The 24729-nt window shown below is 36.0% G+C and overlaps 1 protein-coding gene across 8 annotated transcripts in view; it reads left to right on the top strand.

Annotated features, from left to right (window-relative positions):
- The window catches only part of PPP3CA (protein phosphatase 3 catalytic subunit alpha), a 449539-nt gene that overhangs the window by 255702 nt on the left and 169108 nt on the right, over nt 1–24729 (top strand). Inside the window, exon 1 of one of the 8 annotated variants that reach the window (XM_027598220.2) lies at nt 6648–6709. The exons of the other annotated variants lie outside the window; for them this stretch is intronic. The gene's annotated coding sequence lies outside the window, so the exon portion shown is untranslated. Of the gene's footprint in view, nt 1–6647; nt 6710–24729 lie in introns of those variants that run through there. 8 annotated transcript variants of the gene reach the window in all.

Genomic DNA, 24729 nt, shown 5'->3' with positions numbered 1-24729 from the left:
TTTAGAAGGATCTGGCTCACTGTTTTTGAAGCATCAGTAGTGTGATTGAAAGATGAAGATGAGAAGTTAGGATTAAATATTTACTTATTCTTTCATTGATTCACTTAATTAATCCAGTAAGTACTTATTGAGTGGCCTTCTACATCCTAGGTACTAAGTTAAATATCCGATGATATATAAAATATTTCTTGCCTTTTCAACAGTTACATTGTAGAGTGAGAGAAAGACAACTGATGAATAATTGTAGCATTATACATGATAAGGCTACACAGTCTTGTGTATAAAACAAGAGCAGAGAATTTACAGAGGAGGAGAAAGCAGGGGTCAGATAGAAGGGAAATATTTACTTGAATTTTGAATTATACATAACCCAGCAAATGTTTTAAGAAATCTATTGAGCATTTATTTTCCCTAAGGGGAATTTAAGTATGGTGTGAGCTTTCTTTCCTCCTACAGATTTGTTCTTTATTAAATAATAAATTTATGTGTGTATATGTTCATGTGTGTATAATATATAAGTAAATGTGTGTGTGTGGGTATGTGTATGTGTGTATGAATATAGAAACCTAGGTACCATTACCCCATAGATATCTGTATTTTCAATATTGGACTTATCAATGGGACCATATTTGTTCTTGGAATGCTTATTTATAGTAGACCCTGTTTAATTGTAAAGAAAGTGTAAACAGGGGCTCCTGGTGGCTCAGTCAGTTAGGTGGCCAACTCTTGATTTTGGCTCAGGTCGTGATGTCGGGGTCGTGGGATCAGGCCCTGTGTCAGGCTCTGTGCTCAGTGTGGAGTCTGCTTGTCCTCCCTCTGCTCCTCCTCCCTCCCCTCTCTTTAAATAAATAAATTAAACAAACAAACAAACAAATAAATAAATAAATAAAATCTTTAAAAAAAGGTGTAAACATTTTTATCTTTGATATTATGCACTATCCGTCATATAAAAGATATCCTGCTGAACCATGGATGGGCTTGTGATTATATGTCTATTTTCTTTTCTGTACTTGAAGTGATAATGTTTCATGTTATCAATATTTCTCAAACTTTTCTATCAGAAGACACCATGACTAGGCAGGGGAATGGTGTGAACGGTTGTGTTCTTCTGGGTTGCACGAGAGAAACAGCTCTGAAAGGCCTTTGTAGTAGGACCATACTTCGAAGGCTTAGGTTTTATATGAAAACATTATGCAAGTATTTCATTCTCCTCCAGATAGAGGTGTTTGTTTTAATACATCTTTACCTGTTAAGCCTTTGAGTAAAACTGATGGTTAAAACATGCGCTAGGTTATAATTATTTCCTAATAACTGTAGTACAAGAAACACGGCTGTGCATTTGGAGCTTTAATTCAGTGCTATTCTAATTCAGGGATATTCTGATAAGTTCACTGAGTTAGAACTTGTTTTGCTTTGGACAGTTGTTGAAAGGGTCCTGAGAGAGACTCATTCATCTAGCGAAACTCTTCCCAGTATCAGTCATCTGCTGCCTCTGACTTTGGTCATTATGTTCCAAATGTGCACTATCTATTCAGGGAAGCCTGGGTAATCGACACTAGTGATTATTTCCCAACTGTTGTATCAGGATGTCAGGAGGGCGTAAGTTTTTAATTTGGTCACTTCTTTTGGGGAATTTTGCCTAGGGCTTGGAGGTAATAAGAAGGGTGAAGAAAGGAAGGAGGCTGTGTGTGTGTGTGTGTGTGTGTGTGTGTGTGTGTGTGTGTGTGTGTGTGTGTGTGTCTGAGAGAGAGAGATGGAGAGAGAGAGAGAGATTTTGAGGAGCCTGGATTATCAGAAAGTTCACATCTCAGGTCCTGGCACAGTTGTCTCAGCACAAAGCTCTTCACCACCTACATTAAAACCCTTCAAAGTTCAGGTCCTATGTTTATAAGGCTTTTCCCATATAGAAAAAAAAGAGTAATATTACTATAATGTTAGAATTTCAAAATTTCAGATATTTCAACATCACGACAATGGCAATACTATATAGCAGTTTATTACCCACAAGTATTTTCTATTCAGAGCATACACATTGTGTAGTTGTACATCGTCATTTTTTTCTTATTCTTCACACTCATATACAATTGTTCATTTTAATGGAGAACACCAAAAACTTAGTTGTCAGTGTTTCCAATGTCAATATTTTCATTTTAATGTAGTTTGACACAAAGTGCTCGCTATTAAATCTACATCCGTCCCCGATGCTTTAGAGATGAAAAAGGAAGGTCTTTGTTTTCCTCTTAGTATTTTATGTATAATTTACTGTGAGTATTATATACTTATGATACATGAAGGAATCTTTCATTTTCTATTTTATATTCTTCTTAACTGTCAAAATGTCTATCTCTAATATTGCTTTTAAAAATATACTTAGATACATAATCAAATTCTAATTTGCTGTACTTGCTACTGATAACATTCTAGAACCAATAAATTCTATGAAATCCAAAAAATTCTGGATTTCAAAGACACCATCAAATGGACATTTGAAAAACAGCCAACATTTTAACTGAATTTTAAGTCATCTTTAAGCAACCAGAGGGATTTGGGACCAGTGTGCCTGATTGTCTGCCATTTTGGCAAGCTTGGTGCATTTAAGGGCTACATGTTTTATATTTTTAGTTTATTTATTCAACAGATTTTTATGGGGCCATTTCTATGGCATTTTTCTAGGCACTGTAGATAACAGTAGTGAGGATATTAGACAAAAACATCTTTGTCCTCATGAAGCTCGCATCCTAGTGGGAACATGACAGAAAAAAAAAGTAACATGTATGGTATATCAAATAGTGACATACGGAGAAAAATAAAGCTAGAAAGGAAGATGGGGAGTGCCAGGAATGTTCGATTTAAAAATAGTGTAGCCAGAGAGGGTCTCACAGAGGTGACATTGGGAGGAAGACCTAGAGTTGGTGAGGGAGTAATCAAGTGCCCACATGGGGGAAAGCGTTCCACCCAGAGCAAATTCTAAATCCCCGAGGCAGCCGCATGTCTGGGAATTTCAGAGTGTCAGGCTGGCTGATGCTGAGTGAAGGCGGTGAGAGGATAGGAGAAGAGGAGTCAAAAGAGGTAGTGTTTGTGGGGAATGGGGGAAAACCATATAACAGTTTGTGAGGGCTTTGGCTTTACTCTGGAGATGAGATATACCATTGGAAGGCTTTAGGCATGAAGATAATGAAAAAGTCTTCGGAAACCCGAACCATACTTTGGATGGTGAAACTTTCAATTAATAGTTTTGACTTGTTCTTCTACCCCACCCTTCCAAATTTCCTTATTTATTCCGAATATTGAATATATTCAGAAGACTTTAATTTTGTAATGTACCCACCTCAAATCAGCTGTAGTTAATTTCCCAAAGTCCACGTTCAGGTGATTTGAAATATAAAGCAGTATATTAGCACAGGCCGAAACCAGACTTGCTGCTTTCTGCTCGGGGCTCTGACCATGACATTTTGAAATGGAAACACAGGGGTCCTAAAGCTAAGATTGTAGAAGTACCAGCTTTTAAAGGAGATTTTCAGACTGATAAACGTTTCTTGCCTTAGTTAATAGATAAAATAGGACATGAAGAGAAGAAAGAGTTAAGTGGCTTGACTAATCTTTTCCTGGATTGTAAAAGAGAAGTAGGGGTAGAAGGGAATGAAGGAAAAAAATAATTCTGACCTAAAAAAAAAAAAAAAATCAAGATGCTTGGGAATCCTTGAAAAAAATCCAGCTGGTGAAGACATAAAATTAGAGTGACCATATGTCCTGTTTATTTCCCAGGACAATCCCTATTTAGGCCTGTTGTCCCAGTGTAATTATTAATAGCATCCTTTTCATTCCCCAGAGTGTCCTCTGATTTACATGATAAATTATGTGGTCACCCAACATATAAGTCTATAATTATGTGTGCTTCCTATCTTTTAATTATTTTAAATCATTTCAGCTTTTGGTATTTTCATAATTTAGTTTGATTTGGGGTGTTTTTAGCGTTCATTAGTTCAATGTTTTGTTTATTCATTAAATTATTATTTTTCCCAATTATTATTATTCCCAAAATTATTATTCCCAATGGGAATAGTTTTATAGATTTGTGCCTAAAGAGATTAGAGAGTGCCCCCTTTCTAGGCAATTCAGAAAAATATGCATTTTTTATTTAGAAGGGGCTTATATTTAAGTTTATTTCATTTAAAATTTCGTGAGACTATTTTAGATTCAAAGTAACATGTAGTTTCTGGAGTGTGGCTGTTAAAATAATATTAAATCATATATTAAAATTGTGATATGTTATGTATTATTTAAAAGCATGAGAGTTTTGGTTTGTAGAAGGAGACAAGAAAAAAGAAATGTTTCATTTTAAAGGGAATTTTCTGGAATGGATGTTTTATATGTGTGTCCAGATTTGCTTTGCTAATACATCATCTTGGTTAGAACCATCGCTACACTATAAATATTGGTATAACATTCTAGTGGACGTGGCATTGTGGAGTCAGGGGAAGAAACAAACTAAGAGTTCAGAACCTTGAATTCGAGTTTTGTTTAATCTAGTAAGTGGCGTGATTTTGCAGTATCATTTATCCCGTCTGTGCCTTAGGGCTCTCTGGCTTGAACTAAGTCATGGGCTGTGGTGTGGAGCCAAGGAGCTAATACGTTTGAAGGAATTTTATGAATTATCATTTCTATCTAAATTTGAGATGGCATTAGATCGGCAGAATAAAGGAAAGTCCTTTTAAGTGAGACAGTTACATTTCTTTCCTAAGGAAGTTCTGAACCAGTAAGTTAATTACCTCTTTCCCCTGGGGAATGAATCAGCTAATTATAAAGAGAGCCAAGGTCAAATTTAAGCCAATCTTTCCATTAGTCTAGGAGACTACTTAGTTCATCCCTTGAATGGAGGGAATGCAGGAGCTAATGTGAACAGTTTGGCAGGCTTGGGAACCGGGGCAAATAGACTTGAAGAGACGTCACGGAATGACTTCATTATTTTATTGAAAATAATGTGCATTAATAGGCTATCAGAGATACCAAATGTCTATGTTTCACATACAAATACTTTTTGGATTATGTGCACCAGTGGCCTGTACTATTGGCATAATTACATTTTAACTGTGTCTTTGCAGCTAATCCAGCTTGATATCTGTGTTTTAGTGTAGCACATAGCTTTAATTAGAGAGATTGGAACAAGAATGACTGTGTTTAAATAGGCTTAAGGATATTCCTTTCTAATAATGTTCATTCACATTTTTATTGTTTGATTAAGAGTAGATCCTCATTCTGTCCTCCTACAATTGGCCTATCTTTGATAGAAATACATTTTTATGAACCACATTTTCATCAGTGCAATGAATCATCCATTCCTGGATACCTGCCAATAGATACTCATGACCTTGGGATAAAATAACCAATTGGGAAAAATAATCAGATTTCCATATGTGATGTTGGGTAATGTAAAGAGTATAAGGGGTGCCCTTTCTCTAGTGCACACTTACTCAAGCACACAGAAATGAAGGAAAAATGAAGTTAATCTTTTGGGTGATATTATTTTTAAGAACTGGAAAAACAATGACTAAAGAGAGCAGTTATGTTGTACCATTGTTATTGAGTGTATTTTTAATGTGTGTTTGGGGTGGGGTTGGGTAGAAAGTTTTATAAACTGGAATATCTGATTCAGTGTGAAAGTGAATTCTGTTCATTTATGTTATAATGTGTTTCTCATATATATTTTTTGAAATTCAGTGGCTTTCTTTCCTACACTAAAAAAGAAAGGAGAAGAGGCGGGGGGGGTAGGGGAGAGGAAGGGAAGGGAGGGAGGGTAGGAAGAAGGAAGAAAGGAAGGAAGGAGAAAAAGAGGAAGAAAAAGAAAAGAAAGAGAAAGAAAGAAAGAAAAAAGAGAGAGAGAGAGGGAGGGAGGGAGGAAGAAAGGAAAGAAGAAAGGAAGGAAGAAAAAAAGAAAATGTGAACAGAAAGCACCTGAATGATCCCTGGGATTAGTTTTTGGTATAGCTTCTTCTAGGTTTGTTTTTTGTTTTACTGGTCCTGGTGGTGGTGGTGCTGACAAATAATTATGAAAAGGAATGGATTTAGCTTTAAACATGATGTATCAGAATAAATAAATACAGATTTTAACAGGGAAGATTTCAATAGGTAAAGATTTTGTAATTCTCAAACACTCATCCTTAATTTCATTGAACCAAATAGACAGACAGGAAGCCATACATATGATTGCAAGAAAGCATTGTCTGAGATGTATTTTGAATTGAGAAAATTAAAAGTATGGTTAAAAACGTTAAGCATTTTATATATTGTGAAATTTAGAAATTTCATAATTTGCCTCACAATATTCTTTCTCAACTGATACTCATTTTTATGGAAAACAATCCAGGGATTTCAATTCTTTTTTCCCCTGTGTTATCCAGAAAATGATACTCTGAAAGTAGATCTCTGTTGAGTCTAGATTGATTTCAGGTATCTGTGCTGTCTCTTTTAGAAAGAGGGTTTGTCGGGCTTTCTTATTTATTTTTCAGCCTTCCCTAATAAAATTGGTGTGAGAATCTAATTAGATAATGCATGTTGGAGCATCCAGCATGGTAGCCACCTGGTGAGCCCAGTGATGTTGGGGCTTCTTTATATCGTTGACTCTCGGTGCACATGGCTGGCAGAATTCCTTGGGTCTGAAACAGTGTGCTTGCTCCGGGGTACCACTGTTAACTTCAGATGAACTCCTGAGGTAATACATACTAACAGAGCGATGATTTTCCAAGTGGTCTAAAGTGCTTGCTAGGTTTTTATGATACTTTAAAGAATTTCAGGATTCATTTATAATCTGGGCTCCTACCTTTAAATACAGGTCCTTTTCTGTCTAGGAGAAGGAATGAGAAAAATCCAATAGGATAGATTTTGGGAGAAAACAAAAACAAATTAAGGATGAGTTGGATACCTTCTCTTGGCTGGACATCTCCTATTTTTAAATGTGTTTTGATAGTGTTCAGAGCACAGTCTAGAAGAGAGAGCATGGGTGAACTTTATATTATCTTGGCTACCAGGTAGCAACTAGGACATTGAACTTGCTTTCAGAGGGAGGTGTGTTTTATTCCGTGAAGCAGTTTAAACAGTTACTAGCTGATGCTGTTGTATATTATTTTTGTGCAGTAAATGTATTAGGAGTTGTAAACCTTATTATATGCTACAGTGTGTCCAATCTGATGAAATGCAGTCATCCCTAAAGGTTGACACTCAGGAACCAGGAATATGTCTTACATTTCTAGCTATGTTCCTGTTGCCGATGTTGGACTTGATTTTTGTAATGTGGTTTTTTTCAAAAAGTAGGCTGTTTGAAATAAATTCTCATATGTTCATTTTTTGTTTTTGTTTTTTGTTTGTTTTTAGCAAAATGAGCATAAGACTTAAAGTTCTGATTTGGAATAATTGTGGGTTTTTTGTTTTGTTTTTTACATCTGCCTTTTAATTCTCACAATATTTCTCTTTAAAGCAAACTTTTAAGTGATATGACCTAGAACATATCAGATTTGACAAACTTAGGAATCTTTTACATTAATGTAAAATGTTATTTTTCTGAGCATGTTAGTATGAACAGACTTACTTAGTTCTGTTATACATAGCAACTACAGAGGCAGCTATATATTTCATATAATTCTATGTGAAGCCCTTGTAAGAGGCACTGTAGTGTGACTTATTTTTTTATGGTCCTTGGATAACATTCCTATCACAGCACTTTACATTTTATGGAATATACGGTTGGAATTAGTGCTTTGTACCACTTAGCAACTAATCAAAAATACGTATGCAACCTTGACTCTATAGAAGTAAGTCATTTCATAGAAAGATTTCATAAGGCTTTCTTTTATCAAATTATAATATAAATGATTTTTGTTTAGAATTTTTGAATTCTATTTGACATCATTTTTGATAATAAAAATTCTCTATTCATTGGAATTTCCGGTACAAGACTGTTGTGGAGTGGTTTGGAGCAAAATACTTGGACTTTCCAATGGTGTCATTCAGATAGGACAAACTGTTTCAATGAAATCATAGGAGGAATTTAAGGCAAAGGGGGCCATTTGAGTTTAGCCAACATTTTATTTTATTTTTTAAAGATTTTATTTATTTATCTGACAGAGAGAGAGAGACAGCGAGAGAGGGAACACAAGCAGGGGAAGTGGGAGGGGGAGAAGCAGCCTCCCCACTGATCAGGGAGCCCAACGTGGGGCTCTATCCCAGGACCCCGGGATCATGACCTGAGCCGAAGGCAGACGCTTAATGACTGAGCCACCCAGGTGTCCCTAGCCAACATTTTGTATCGCAGACCTTAAGGTAAAGCTGTAAGTTTACCAAACTTACTGAATTTACTAGCATAGGGGCCATCATTTAATATGAATGGATAGTTTAACCTGTGAAATGTGTGGGAGTGTGTGAGTTACTGATAATGTACAAGCAGGTCACTAAATTACAGACACTATCCTCATGTGAATGCAGGCAATTGGAGAGGTAAAAAATAATGGAAGTGTTTCATTTGCATGTAGTAGGTAGGAAGAATAATTACACCAAAAAAAAAAAAAAGCTCTTTCCATGGTGCCAGTTGCATCCAGACCAGTATATTTTTCCGTATCAGAAAAGCTAGATCTTTTTATTAAAACCTATTAATCTCCAGCTGAGAAGGCATCACAAATTCTGTTAAATAAAATTTAGTATCAATACTATTTAAGAGAGTATATTTTAGCTTGATTATTAAAAATTAGGGGACAAAAATAGAAGTAGAAATGTTTCTGCTGAAAACTAATAGGGTAATTTTCCCTTTCTCATTGGACTATTATTTTAGCAAAGAAAAGGAACAAAACAAAAGGGAAAAACTGCAAAACATGTTGTCAAGTAATTGTGAAAAACAAAGCATTGAGTATGCATAGTATTATTTTAAAGAATGCATTCCTTGAACTTGTCTCAAAGGATTTGAAAATTTAAGTCTGCTGTAAAAATTAGGATGCTAAATAATCTGATTCCCTCTATGATGAAAATATTCATATGTATTTATAATCTTAACTATATAAGTGGCAGTGAAACATGTTTTCTTCCTAAGTGTGATCATCTGTTTTATATTTAATTGGAGAAAATTTCTTCCAGTTTTCTGATTATAATGATAACATGGCATGCAAGAAACCAGAGCATGTTAATCAAACCTCATGATTATAAGTATTTAACTTCATGGAAAATGATCATTATGGATGTTCAATAGCATTCATTTGGCTCCATTTCATGTAAAGTTAGTTCCATTCTTAATGCTATAAAGTTATGCATTTTTGTATCTTGTTAATGAGGGAAATTTGGAAATCTGATCTTGAGTTGGAAATCTGATTCTCTCATTTCATTTTGCAACTTACACAATACATTCAGAAATCAGCCCGCATTGTTATGTGGAATACAATTTGTTAACTGGCCTTTCCCAAGATGACAGTTCTGAAGACTGCCATGTGTGTTGAATATTCATTTCATTCTAGGTGTTGACTACTTTTAAGATTGCTTTCATTTAAAGAGAATAGAGCTTCTAGGAATAAAAGTTTTATTGTTCACCATGGATGACTCAGAATAATATGATTTAAGTTATCTTTTGAAGTAACTTATAAATGGCATTTCCCATCAGGAAAGCTAGATGAAAGAGAGAATATATGTTTAGCTTAATGATGAGATTTTATTATCACACTTATTTTTAAGAAGAGATGAATTCTCTTCTGTCTTTGCTTCCATGCTAGTATTCTTACTCTTAAGATTTGATTTAGAAGCTCTCTCTTGAAAATGATATACTAGAGCTTTACTTTTAGCTGTATTTCAGTTTATCCGCAGTGTTCATAAAACTGTAGAATACTTTTTAAGGGGAGTAAAGATTTTATTAAAATTTCATGCATATTTTGTTTATTGTTGGGCAGTCTCTTTTGTAAGTAGAAGAATCTGCATATAAAATATTGATGATGTCATTAAGGAAGTGTGAGTTGAAAATGTCACAGATATATCTAATGACCATCATTGAGGCAATAATATTATTTTTCTAACGGAAATAATGTCAACAATATTCTGTGTATTTATTTCACTACCAACTTTAGATTTTCTTTAAATGTCTTACTGTGATTTTATGGTATTTCTGTGCTTTTCTATTAAGAGCTGGCTTGTCACTGCTGTGTACAAGGATATTTGTCCTAACTCAGGTTGTCTTTGCAATGTTTTTTTACTGTGGCACTTTTCCTAATTTATTTTCTCCTCCTTATTACATGAACCCACATTATTAATAGATTTGCCAATTTAATATTATATATTATGTTGTAAAACTTATGTATCATTCATGTTATAATATTAAAATTTCTAATTTAATTATTAAACTTTCTAGATGCAGTGATAAAGTATTTAGGAAAATTTGAGCACAAGAGGATACAGTTGTAACATACCAGACTTTGGCAGTGAATCTGAGGACCCCAGTCTCACCCTCCCATTCTTACGTCCTGCAGGGAAGAAGAATCTTAGCATGGATTCCACAACACCTAGCTCAGTGTCTGACACATAACACTTAACAAAAGGCACTTAACCAAAGCTTTTTAAAGGAATGAATAAACTCAGGTCTTTAGCAGATGTTCTTGAAAGGACTGTTTTTGATATGAAGGAACATACGGATATCCAGTCAAAACTAAGGAGGATAAACAGTGATAGAGAACATTTTTCATTGGTTGATGATTGCTTATGTCTGGTTTGGGACTTTAAAAAAGACATCTATAGTTCTGTTCATTTCATCCCTCCAAACCTGTCCCTTTCCCTTTCATATCCATTTACTCTGTTGGTTCTGTTTCTTTTTCCCAGAGAACAGTTTGTTTTAGAGTTTATCCCCATGGCTGAAATATTCTTATTATTTGTGTTCCTATCTTATCTGGATGTTGGATGAACCATGTTTTCCATTGTTACGCATGATTTTTCCTTTGTTTTCTCTAAATGAATTGTTTCTAGAAAGGAATCTAAACCCTGGGTAATTATTATTCAGCCTTGCTAGTGTTTGTAAAAGCAAAAGTTGACCTTATACAGTGAGGAGCTATGGGGAAACTTGGGTGTAGCAAAAATTGTTTTTAAAAGTGAGAGGAAAATATTCAGCAGTGAAGGCGGGAGAGTAGGCTTTAGTCTTTAACTTAGAAAAAAGGGGTAGGGAGTTGTTCAATAAAATAATGCTGTTTTTAAGGAATTTTTCTCAAAGTAGTTGATGGCTCTCTCTTCCTCCCCCTCCTCCTTTTCTTTCCCCTTCCCCTTAACACTTTTCCCCTTCTCTCCCATTCCCCCCTTTTCCTTTCAGCAATGTTCATTAAAAGTCTTCTCCTGGGTAGGCTTTTCTGCAAAAGAAGGGATTCATCCTCAAGCTCCTCCAGAGGAGTAAATAGTAACCATTGAAGTTTTTTTCTTGTTCCACCTTGACCAAACAAATCCTTTATTAAAATGTAGATCCCTTTAGCATCACTCGGGGACTCTGAGGGTTTGACTCATCCAGTGGGGACAGCATTTGGGCCTTCAGTTTCTGGCTCCTCCAGATACTTTTGTGCAATACCCACACTGAACAACAGAACGCACAGATCCACCTTGCGCTGCTTTGTGTTTTTGACAGTGTTCCTTCCAAAACCGTAGCTCTGGGGAGAGCCCTGGGATTTGTTAGACAGGTAAAATGGTTCTGTATCAGCGGTTATATATCAGAAACTACTATGTGGCTTGTGTTTTCAAAATGGAGCCTACTGGTATTATTTCCTCGCTTTACAGACAAGAAAACAGCAATTGAAAAGTTATATAGCCAGTTAGGGACAGAGCCCTGCCTGAATCTCTCTGCTAACTTGAGGACCAGTAAACGTAATACCATACTGTTTCACTCACCCAGCATATAGACAAAATTAGATCTGATAGTTAAAAATTGTTTCTGAAAGTAATTTGGCATATCAATTTGATTTAATGAATTAGGTAGTTTAGCGTGATATACTGTGAAGAATTGAAAACAGACTTACCTGGTTGTGCATCCAAACTCTGCCGCTTAATATTAGAGTGAACTTGGACAGCATATCCCTCATTTTCTTAATCTGTGAAATGGGGGCAATAAGCAGTTATTTTATATGGTTATGGTAAAGCCAGGTTTCAAATCCAAGTATTCAAACCTCTTTTTAAAAAAATATTTTACTTATTTATTTGACAGAGAGAGAGACAGAGAGAGAGGGGAACACAAGAAGGGGGAGCAGGAGAGGGAGAAGCAGGCTCCACCTGGGGCTCAATCCCAGGACTCCGGGATCATGACCTGAGCTGAAGGTAGACGCTTAAAGATTGAGCCACTCAGGTGCCCCCAAATATTCAAACCTCTTGACACCAGGGTAAAATGCTGTAGGCATAAATGAAATCCATATAGAATGTCTAGCCTCAGTTTATCTACTACCATAGCTCATTTCTGCAACAAATTTTAAGTTTTTCTAAGACCTTTACTTACATATTTTTTGGAACATTTCTGTTTTCTCTGGTCATTGAAGGCATATTATTGATATTTGAGTAACAGTGTAGGAAAGGGATTTTTCAGTAGTTTCTCTTTCAAAATGGTTTCTGATACAGTTTACCACGGATATATGTGTTGATTTTATTTAATCCTAAGTAGGCTGTTAAAATCAACAGAACAGGGGCGCCTTGGTGGCTCAGTTGGTTGAGCAACTGCCTTCGGCTCAGGTCATGATCCTGGAGCCCCGGGATCGAGTCCCGCGTTGGGCTCCCTGCTCGGCGGGGAGTCTGCTTCTCCCTGACCCTCTTCCCTCTCATGTGCTCTCTCTCTCTCATTCTCTCTCTCTCAAATACATAAATAAAATCTTAAAAAAAAAAAATCAACAGAACATTTTTGTAGCAAAGTGAGCAGCTCTAGAAAGTAGTTTGGAAGGACTCACTTTTTGGAATGCTGGGCCCCAATCTAGTGATCAGCTGGGGAAATAGAATTCATAGCACTGTGACTAGCAACAGTAAAGTGAATTCAGGATTCAAAAAAAGTATAATTGTGTTTATTTGTTATCATTACTAATCCCTTAATTTGAGGCAGTGCCATTCATTCTGCAGATGAGAGAAAAATACTTCATATAGTTGAAGTTCATTTGGGGACTGTATTACTATTTTCCCTCACATGGTACAGTGGCTAAATAATATGTTTCCATATGAGAAGTCATATATAATGCCATGTTATTTATTTATTTATTTAGAGAGAGCGGAGGCAGTGTGGGGGGCTAACGGGCAGAGAGAGAGGGAAAGAGAATCTTAAGCAGACTCTGCGCTGAGCATGGGGCTTGATCTCATGACCCAAGAGTCGGAGGCGCCCATGTAATTTATTACTGAGCCACCCAGGCGCCCATGTAATTTATTGATAGTGAAATATCCTTGCTTTGCATTCGTATGTAGATCAGCCAAAACCTACCTCAAAAAGCACTTTCATTCTTAGATTCTTCTATTAGATATTCATTGTTGGCACAAAAGTTCAAAACTTAGGGACTTTTTTCTTTTAATTAAGCCTGATACTCATTTAATAAAAGATTCTCTAAATTTGGTGATAATGCAGTCTGTCATATACTGAATATGTCTTATATTTCTCTGATACTTAAGTGCTATTTTTATTGAGCTTTGGTAATATAACATTAATCTTAAACCAATGATGTTATATTTCTAAGTCTTTGCTAAATGGCAAGCATTTTTAATACTATATAGTTAAGTATATTGCACATTTTAAATGGATTAGCAGTGTTTTAGAATAAATTCAGTGTATCAGCAATACAAGGTTTGTTCTAGAACAAATTCAATTAGCTTTATTAAATTAGGGATTTTAAAAATGCTTAAATGAAAACAGCTGAAGGTTAGTTTTATTTAGTTAAAAAGGACATTTGGATCATAATGGTGAGCAAGTCCTTGTTTCTGAAACACATAAGTGAGCTTTCTTTCCCTTTCACTGTTGTTTACCTTTCTTTACCACAGGGAAGGAAATGCACTGTAACAAATTAAGAAGAAATTATATTTTGCTTAATAGGTAACTGGATGGTTAATAGTTAATTAGGTACAAAAGAAAATTGAGAAAACTTTTGATTTCTTTCCTCACATTAGAAATGAGGAATTTGAGAGAAATCAGTACAATGTGCATTAATTAAAGCATTCAGTGTTTTGGTAATAACCCTCTTTATTTACATATAAGTATTCCTTAGGAAGAGAAATCTATTTATAGGCTTTTATATTATGCTTAATATCTCTTGGTTAGATGAATAAGATGAATGGGTTTTTTTCTTTAATTTTATAGAAATCTGCATTTATTTTTAAAATTTTCAAAGTAATCTTCTCTTGGTGTGAAGGCACATATTTCATTTGGTAAATGTAATATTATATTTTACGTTATTATTTACATTATTAATTAGAAATATTGTCATTGTAAATTATTACAAATGTAAATGTTACATTGGGTAAAATGACATTCCTTCAATACAAACCTCAATTCAATGAATATATACAGGACAAAATCTAATGAAAGGACATGAGAATTTTCTTAGCATAGAGGTACACAGTTATATAGTTACACCATAAGAATGGAAACACTTGATTATTGCTATTAGAGTGAATAGACTGTGTTCTTTAACATTTTTCTCTTGTATTTTAGCTAAGGAATTATATTAATTTAAATGAAAATAAAGAAAATGACCAGAAGGAAAATGGCTATGGCTAATCATAGGCATGTGCCTAAGCAGTGTGCCAAGGGTTTGGGTTTCCTTTTTTTTTTTTTTTTCGTTTTTGGGGGTTGGAGGAGGGGCAGAAGGTGAGGGAGAGAGAATCTTAAGCAGGCTCCATGATCGGTTGGATTTGATCTCAGGACCCTGAGATCATGACCTGAGCCCAAATCAAAGGAATTAGAGGCTTATTATAAGCTTAACTGACTGAGCCACCCAAGCGCCCCCAAATGGTTTTATTTCAATGCAGTTCAGAGCTTATCAAAATGAGACTTCCAAAGCATAGTTTGGCCCTTTGCATTTGATCATTGGTTATTTCAGTGAGCTCTCCCAGGTGATTTTGCTGGCTAGTTATATCAGTGACTCCCCAAAGCACATTGGCCTGATAAAGGGTGCTGTTACAGATTGTTTTGCTGTGGGAGGAATCACATTCTTGTGTTTTAAGTTTCGTTTATCTAATAGGGAGTAATAGAACTTCCTCCATAGAGACATTTATCAATACTGAAAGCCCAAGTGTACCTTATAGTGTGGGGATCATCTCTGAATGAAGGCCTGTAATGATTTTTGCTCTCTTTCATGAGAAAACACAACTTAGGGAGCTACTGCATTTTTCTGCTTTCACTGTCATTTTAACAAGTTTCATAATAATAATAGTAAGCATTTATTGAGCGCTTTAGTCCATGTCAGGCCTTCTTCGAGTTTTTATGTGACACGTATTATTGAATCCTCACCATCGCCTTGTATGATAGGCGATATTATTATCTGCATTTTGCAGATGAGGAAACTCAGGCACAGAGAGACTGAATAAATCCCCCGAAAACCTAGACTAACAGGTAACAGAGAAAGGATGCAAACCCAATAGGTGGGGGCCCAGAGCTCTGGGGCAAGCACAATTGCGTCACCCAAAGTTCTTTCCTATAAGCCCCTAAAATAAGAAGGGACATATACTTTATTTGAGAGCAAAAATTCATGTAATTAATTTGAGTAAACACCTTGGTGGTCGAGAGTCTTTGTTAACGCTGCCTAACATGTCAAAGGATTGGCTTGGCCCTGGATCACAGATATAGAATGGGGAACACTGGGTTTCAAAGTGGAGGAAGTCGGGGGAGGTCAGCTGTGGCAATCTTATCAACCTCGAAAATCAAAGGTTTTCTTTCCTTTGGTTGGAATTCTTTGGTTTCCTTCTTCCTTAATTAGCTTTTGAAAGAGTAATAGCAACCGCCTTGGACAATCTACAGTTTGCAGGCATTTGCAGGTTCATGTCGTGAACTTTGGTGGAGAAGGCCTGGGACTCTTAGATTACGTCCTGGTCCCTCACGCTACCTGTGTTATCTTTACCGTGAACGTAAACACAGCTTTCCTATTCTCTTGATCTATAAAATGATGACCATTGTGATACGTATCACAAAGGGATATCATGAGGATCGAATGAAATCGTATATATTAAAATGTTCAAATATGTCAAGAATGTACAGATAATTGCTTTAATGTTTAGGACTTCTTTTAAAGTTGAAAAGCTTATTTTCATAAAATAGTTCTTCATTCCAAATAATATCTCTGCCTAATAGAGCAGCCAGATGAAGATAGCTAGAGTGGTTTTGAAATGAGATAAAATATAAGGAATTTATTCATTATTGATTTGAAGATACCTAATAGCATTTAGTATCTTCACATCATATTGGACTTAACCCAATATGATTGAGCTGTATTCATGTATCATTAAGTAAACACTATGTATATTATATAAAACTACAAAATGTTAACTTTTATTGCATGATAGTACATCATTCAGTATGATGCATATATGAATAAGGAGAAAGCAGAAATAAGCAGGTTTTTCCCCTATTTTTTTTTTTAATTGACAGACAAATGTTCCTCAGCTTAAACAAACTAACATGTTTATGACTTTGATGAAAATTTCTGGCCAATTTTACTGGTATCCTCTATGTTGAAAATTCATGTTTGTGTGAACTGACTTACTTTATCAAAGTAGTTGAATTGGTTATTTGTGTACAGTAGGCTTTCACAAAATACAGTGTGTCAGGAAGACTGAGTTTTATAGGGAAAAAGTTGGGAAATGATTGATCTCCCTCCTGGATAGTCATAAGATACAATAACATATGCATATCTCTAAGAAAACTTGCCATAAATAAGCCCATTTAAACCATATTTTACATAGATGTTCTGAAGCTTATTTTCTCCCCCAGATTTTTTTTTTAAACATCTATTAACCCAGAACTAATGTTGGGAAAATGTTGCTGTATACATAAAATCTGATGGTCTTGGATGGCCCAGTCATCTCTGGGCTTTCATATGCATTGCTTCTCTTATCTTTCCACCAAGGTCACATTATACTAATAGTAATAATTTCATATTGGCCCATGTTGATGAATACAGTTCTTGATTAGACAACTATCCTGGGGCCATATTTAATGTCATTCCTTCCCATTAGCCCACATATATGATACAAACATTTATATAATAATACTTGGGGTTTTTTGAGGCATGAATATGCCAAGTGTAAATGAGAGTTTTCAGGTGATATAATGAAATGCTGATATATGGAACAAAAGTAATCCTGTAGGAATTCTCTAAAGCGCAACAGTAATAAATAGTATATTTTTATACTTAGTAAACTTGAGTTCATACTTCATACCAAGCATTGCACTAAGTACTTTTATAAATATGTTCTCATTTAATCCTTTTAACAACCTCTTGAGGTAAATATCTCCACTTTACAAGTGTGAAAACTGGTTTCTCAAGGATCTCTTCGAGACACATAGCCATGAAAGCCAGAATGTGAAGATAGGTGATTAGGACTTCATAACACAGAACCTCTATACTTTGTAGCATTGAGAGCTCAGATTCTGCTCCATATTGCTGGTAATTGTCAGTGGCAGGTAGACTAACCAGACATTTTAAGGAACGGATGTTGGGGAGGCACACTTTAAACAAAATCCCAGACTAGCCTGAGAGGTGGCCAGTAGTCATTAATGGGAAACTTTTAGGCTTTGGATAGAACCCAAGCTCAATGCTCATGTATGGAAATACTTTGGAGGCTCTTACCTTTGGATCAATCCATCAGAAACCAAATTACAACAAAGACCTTGTACTTTTTACAAGTGGAGTACTGAATCTATGATTCCTTGTAATATTCTGGTCTCTTTCAAGACTGGGAATAATTAAATAAGAAGACAGGTAAGCCAAATAAGATGTCCAAGGAACACACTGTGCATTTGGGATAAATATTATTGCATTTAGAGCCTTAGGTGGTGAGATGTTAATTGTGTGTCCATAAATCATTGGCCAAATGTTTTTTTGAACCCTCTCTATGGTCATCACTCTGGGTAGGGAATGGTGAACTCATAAGGAAAGGTGTCACTAGGGAATCCAGAGGACTACATGTGTATTTCAATTTTTGCCATTAATTACCTCTGGATCACTGGATGACTCTGCCTCTTATTTACACAGGCAAAGTCACAAGGATTAAAAACACAACTCTAGAGCCAGAGAGCCTGTTTTAATCCCTGGCTTCCTTTACTTATTTGCTGCAGTGTGAACTCGGTAAATTTATTTAATTTTTTTGTGCCTATGTTCTTGCATATGAAAAATAGAATAATGATATCTGCATCATAGGGTTGTTATGAAGATTCAGTGAGTTAGCACATATACAGTGTTTAGAACAGTGTCTGAGATATAGTAAGTGTTATAGAAGTGATTATTGTTGTTTTTTATTATTATTATCACTGCTACTACTACTCTCTTTGAGTAATAGTTTCTTCAACTTAGTTTTCTTAGTTTCTTCAACTAGAAAATTGAAAAGTGAAATTAAATGATATGTAAGAACATAATTTCAGATTTGTACACATTTGTTGGACTTAGCATAAAACCCCTCTAATAATTTGTGGGTGTCTTATGAGTACCAAAGTATGAAAATTAATACAGGCTGCAACTGCTCTATGTTTTAGGGGCAAAGAGATAAACACAAAACAAACACAAAGAAAACTTTGTATTTTGGTGATCCAAGGACATTTTATTAAGTTATTGATACTCAAGGATTGGGGATTTACATGGCAAGCAGGCTTTGGGTCTTTTCAGCCGTTGTGACATTTATGAATAGGGATGATCAGGAATCAGGTGGTTGCATGCTTAAGGAGCTAAGCAAGGCATCTGTTAATCATAATGAGTACTTAATGAAGTATTTGCAATGCTAATAATGTTCCCAGCATTTTACAAATATTAGTTTGTTTAATCCTCAATTTACAGATCTGAAAACTTTAGCATAGAGAGGTTAAATAACTTGCCCAGGATCATACAATTTGGTGAAGTTGGGGTGTGTGCTTTTAGCCCCTTTTGCCTTACTATTTCTGAAAGGCTTGAGGAAAGGTATGGAATTATATGGAATACTTGGGGTATTGAGTAATTGGGTATGACCAGACCATAGGGCTTTGGGATTAGGTGAGTAAAGGGGAGATTACTGGGGATTTGGAGAAATCATCTGACCATTATTTGAATAATCTAGATGAGGGGGTCATTGAGCAACTAGACTAGAATGGGTTTCATAGTAATGGTGAAGAAGCCGTGATGGAGGAGGAAGTCTTAGCCCATTTGGCTCAAGGACCCTTTTGAGAGTCTATTAAACTGTGGACTTCCCAGAAATGTGTGCAACACACAGCATGGCCAAGGAATTTCAACAATTTCACAAAACTTTTCATCTATTGATGCTTTATATAACTTGGTTTTTCTCCCTTGTAATAATTGTGTACTTTCATAAAAGTCTGCAGTTTTTCTTTACTTTCTGTTTGTTTTGTGTTCTGTATTTTCTTTCAGTAGTCATATTTTTAAAATATTTTCTTTAGATACCTGTTGTTTGGTTATTAACTTTTACAAAATATAACTTAGGCAAGTTCTTGATAACTTAATCAACTTTGTATCCCCATGGTATGAATATATATAAATAAATGATGGCAATGAAATTTCCTGTAACTGTTTTCCTTTGTTGCTTGAGTACCAAATGGTGGTAGATCTTATGGAGAGCAAATAATCTCTACCAGGATCCACATTGTTCTGTGTTTATTCATGAGCAGGTTGTTATTTGAATAGTTGTATCTGGGATGGAGAAGTGATTTGCATTAAAGAAAAAGGAGATAAATCCTATTTCCAATGCAACTGCAATGGCGTCTTATAGAGAACCAGATCCAAGATTCTGTCCTTGCTTCTAGGAGGACACACTTTATTGTCCCTGGAGCATGGAAACCCTTTGGGTAATTAGAGTCTGGAGGGAAGGGAGTTCAGAAAAGATTGGGTGACTGATTATCGTTTGTTTTGTTTATCATTTGGTGTGAGTAATAATTGGGTCCCCCTTGACTAGGTGGGGAGTAAGCAATGCTAATGCCTGTGGGAAATTGTTCTAGTAAAATTCACATGCTATTTAGGATTTGGTGCTTTTTTTTTAAGGGGGGGAGGGGCAGTGGGAGAGGGAGAGAGAGAATCCTAAGCAGGCTCCATGCCCTTGAGATCATGACTTGAGCCGAAATCAAGAGTCGGATGTTTGACTGAGCCACCTAGGCATCCCGCTTCCTTACGATTTTCTTAATAAAATTTTCTATTCTCTAGCTTACTTTATTTTAAGAATATGGTATATAATACATATAATATACAAAGTAGGTGTTGACTATTGTTTATGTTATTGTTAAGCCTTCCAGTCAATAGTGGGCTATTAGCATAGCAGTTAATACTTACATGCAGATTTTGGGGAGTCAAAAGTTATGTGCAGATTTTCAAATGCATGGGGTTTTAGTGCCCCTAATCTCCATTTTGTCCAACGATCAACTGTATACCATCATGAATCTCATAGATATACCCTGATGTATCTAGGGCTATTGTGAAATATGGAACCGAACACATCCTCAATTTTGCCAGGCCATCATTCTTTTTTTTTTTTTTTTAAAGATTTTATTAATTTGAGAGAGAGAATGAGAGTTAGAGAGCACGAGAGGGAAGAGGGTCAGAGGGTCAAAGGGAGAAGCAGACTCCCCGCTGAGCAGGGAGCCCGATGAGGGACTCGATCCCAGGACTCCAGGATCATGACCTGAGCCGAAGGCAGTCGCCAACCAACTGAGCCACCCAGGCGCCTGCAGGCCATCATTCTTTTGTATTCATATAGTGAGAATGGCTCCATTCCTTTCCTATGAAATAACAGATTTTGTGGTGAGTGATCAATTTTCGATTACCTCTGGGTGTGTGATTGCACTGTGGTTGGTGAGGATGATGTGAACTAAAGTTCTGAAAAAGTGGAACATTAGCAAGGGCCTCATAAAAAATACACACAACTCTATTGTTAGAATAACACACACTATTACACTATCAGAACTGTTGTGTGTGTGTGTGTGTGTGTGTGTGTGTGTGATTACTTTTCACTGGACATGTCCTATATCTTATATTAATCTGCTAGTAGTTCTACTTTTAATCATAATTATTTTTGGGGTGGTAATTTAAGCCAAGGAATGATTTTAAATGATGCAGTAATAAAAAATATTCTATTTCTGGTCTGCCAGTTGTGAATTCTGCACATGTAACTTTAAGAAGAGCACTCCCAGGGCTGCCTAAATGGCTCACTGTCATGCCTACTTGGATAGTGAAAAATTAGTGGAAGTGAAGCTTTCTGGATGTCTTGGGGAATGATAACCCAAAGTCATGTGTCATGGAAGTTATGTTGTTCTGTTTGTCATTCTATATGTGCTTAGAACAAGTTAGAAAAGCTACGTCTTAGTTATTCTTGACAGCTGCATTTCACAATATATTTTTCATTTGTATCTAGTAGTAGGATTTGGGTTCAGTCTGACTGGTAGTGATAGTCATCAAGCAAGTGGTTAAAAGAGGGGAGAGGAGGATTCTCTCCTCCTCAACTACCTCTGACACTTAGGGATGCTGAGAAAGTGTCAGTAATAAATCTCAGATATCACAAATCTGAAAATTAAAAAAAAAAGTTTTCTATTTTACTGACACATACTTCAATAAATATATATTACTAGCATTTTTTTAACTAGAAGAATGTTCTTTTTAAAGGAAATATTTGAACTGCTTTCTGAAATTTCACAGGATAGCGCTCTAGGAGTTTAAAAACACTGAGGCCCTGTTGTACCCAGGTGATAATATTTTTATTGTTATTGGGTCAATTTTACATCACAAATAACTACACATTTTATCTATGATCCTGTATTCACATACGGGATTAAAAACATTTAGCACTTCAGACTTTTTGTAGTGATTTTTTTCCCCTCCCCTTTTTGGTTTTCTATCTATTGCTCACTTCTGACCATGTCAGTTTCATCTTGGGGTGTGGCCTCTAGCTCCACCCCACCATCTGGCATCCATGGTCTCTTTCCTGTAATGAGTACTTCAAAAGAGACATTTACTAAATGAAGATTTCAGTTTCTGAGTTATTTTGGTTCTTGACTATCCTTTACACAATTACATACTTTTAGATCTGAACAAGGCCATTTTTTTTTCTATTCTCTCTTCTTAAACTAATTCTATTACCACAAATTTTCCCCAAATTCTAAGTAAGCAAGGAGAAAAAAAAAAATCCATTCATTTTTTCTTTCATTCAGAAATGCATTAATTGAATATCTGTCAATGCCAAGGCACTTGTCTTGCTGAGGCAAATTATACTCAGAGAGTGAGATTGTCTTTGCCAATAATTTATTTAACACAGGCTCACTGTGGGAATTATAATTTATAATGGTAATATTTCACAAGCCAATAGCATATGGGATACTGTCTCTTAATAAGCCAATAAAGAAATAACATACTCCAAACCAATGATGGGTTAATTACACTATTGTTCCAGGTTAAGGGGAGATGAAGGAAATAAAATCCAAATTTAGTCGATGTATAACTGTCCAGAAGTTGGTTCTCAGAGGAATTGGCTTAGCTAACAAAGAGCTGACGTCCAGCTGCCAGGGTAAAGCAGAAGTCCCTTGTTGCTAGAGCGTGTTGCTGAGGAAATGAAGACATTGGCGTTGGTGGGCAAGATGATCTCCTTCACAGGGCCCCTGCATGGTTTTCACCACTCCTCCAAAGAGTTGCCTTGCTATGGCAGGAGCTAATGCCCGAGGTCTTTGTATATGTGCTGCCAAAGCGAGCACTGCCCAAGGTCTTTGGAGAGCTATTTAGATCAGCAAAGGTAACCCTTGCCCAAACTGACTACTCTTGGTTAAGTCCTCACAAATTCTTGGTATTTAACATTTAAATGGCCATTACACTGTAGGGGCTCTTCCCTGTGCTCTTATTGATAAGCCCCCAGAGGCACCCATCAACAGATGAGCTACTGAGTGTTTATTGACAACAACAGATGTTGGTGACAACATTCTAACACAGTTTCCTCCATGTAAACAAATTCACCCTTCCTTCAAACAACTTCACTTAAGTCATAGACAAGTGGATTTGAAACCTAACAACCGATACACAACAGTACTGGATTTCAAGGCAACTTGATTATTAATCTTTCTACTTAATTATTCTGATTTTTTTTCAGTTAATGATGACTGACTTATTTAAACAGATTTGGTGTTACATGTAAATTTGAAATTGACATTATAATTAATCTGTTTCCTTAATTATTTGAGAATTTCTTTTATGTACAAAATATATGACTGGAAAATCTCCCTTAAGTGTGGCTCTTTATTAAGGAAGGTAAGGCAGTCTGTTGGAGTTTTATTATGAAATTAGCCATTTTCCATTGATAGATTAAGAGATGCATGTTTGATTTAAACTCAAAATTGACAAGTACATTTTAAAGATAAATGAAACTAATGAAAATGAAGTTTCAGAGGATATAATCGTAGGTGGTAGTCACTAAAACATTCCAATTTTTTTTTAATTTTTTTAAAAAATATTTTATTTATTTATTTGAAAGAGAGAGAGAGAGAGAAAGAGCAGGAGCAGAGGGAGAAGCAGGCTCCCAGCTGAGCAGGGAGCCCGATGCGGGGGCGGGGCTCGATCCCAGGACCCTGGGATCATGACCTGAGCTGAAGGCAGATGCTTAACCGACTGAGCCACCCATATGTCTCAAAATTCCAATTTTTAAATCGAGATGTGAAGATTATGATTTGGAGAGCACACATTTGAGGTGCTAAGAACTGGAACCTCCTGCGTGTTTCTGTATTATTCACAGGAGTGGCTGTTTCTTAGAAATGGTGGACCAGAGAAAGTGGAGAACAGGCCTGGTCATCAGACTGAAGCAAACGGTATAATTTGGCATAAGCATTACTGAAGCATGAAGAGGCCCAGAGGACCTGCTTTTTCACTATTGAGCCCACAGGGAGTAGGGAGCACAGAGCCAGGTCGGGGGGGGGGGGAATTAAATGCAAACCTGGGATTTTAGCTCCCACCCCTGACTCTCTAGAGGGTGACTCTGAGGCAAAATATTGATCATTTGCTTCACTGTGGCACACAGATAGATATAAGGCTGTATGCCAGATTTATCATTTTTAAACCAGTCACCCTTTATATGCAAAATGTGGTAACATGGTAATATCCTTAAATTGCCACTTAGACTTACATTATTCGATATCTGGGACATAAATTTGCCATTTCATCAAGACCTTTCAAAGAAGAGAAAGCCTATTCATTTAAAAAATTTATTCTGATGCCTGTAGGTGTTTTAACCACAGGGATCGGGACCATGGGTGGGCATGTGGGCATAGAAAATGTGTGGGCATCTAGAGCTGAATGATGAATTTGAAAGGAAAGAATTGTGTGTGGGCATAGATTGATTTTTCATATCAACTTCTAAGTTTAATTGAAGACAAAGAAGTTTTGCTATTTTTAATACAGAGATTTCTGAAGTTTACATTTATTAAAGAATTTCTAATGAAATAGTTTAGTTCCAATATAGGTAAGGTCCTTCCTTATATTTCATGTCTTAGGCCACTGACTTGAGGATTTCTGAATGGTAAAGTATGTCTTGGGTTAAATAAAGTTTTATAATCCCTAG

The sequence above is a fragment of the Zalophus californianus genome, chromosome 2, assembly GCF_009762305.2.
Source record: "Zalophus californianus isolate mZalCal1 chromosome 2, mZalCal1.pri.v2, whole genome shotgun sequence".
In the NCBI taxonomy this organism is placed as follows: Eukaryota; Metazoa; Chordata; class Mammalia; order Carnivora; family Otariidae; genus Zalophus; species Zalophus californianus.
Note: the sequence above shows the minus strand (reverse complement) of the source record. Positions and strands in the feature narration are given on the sequence as shown.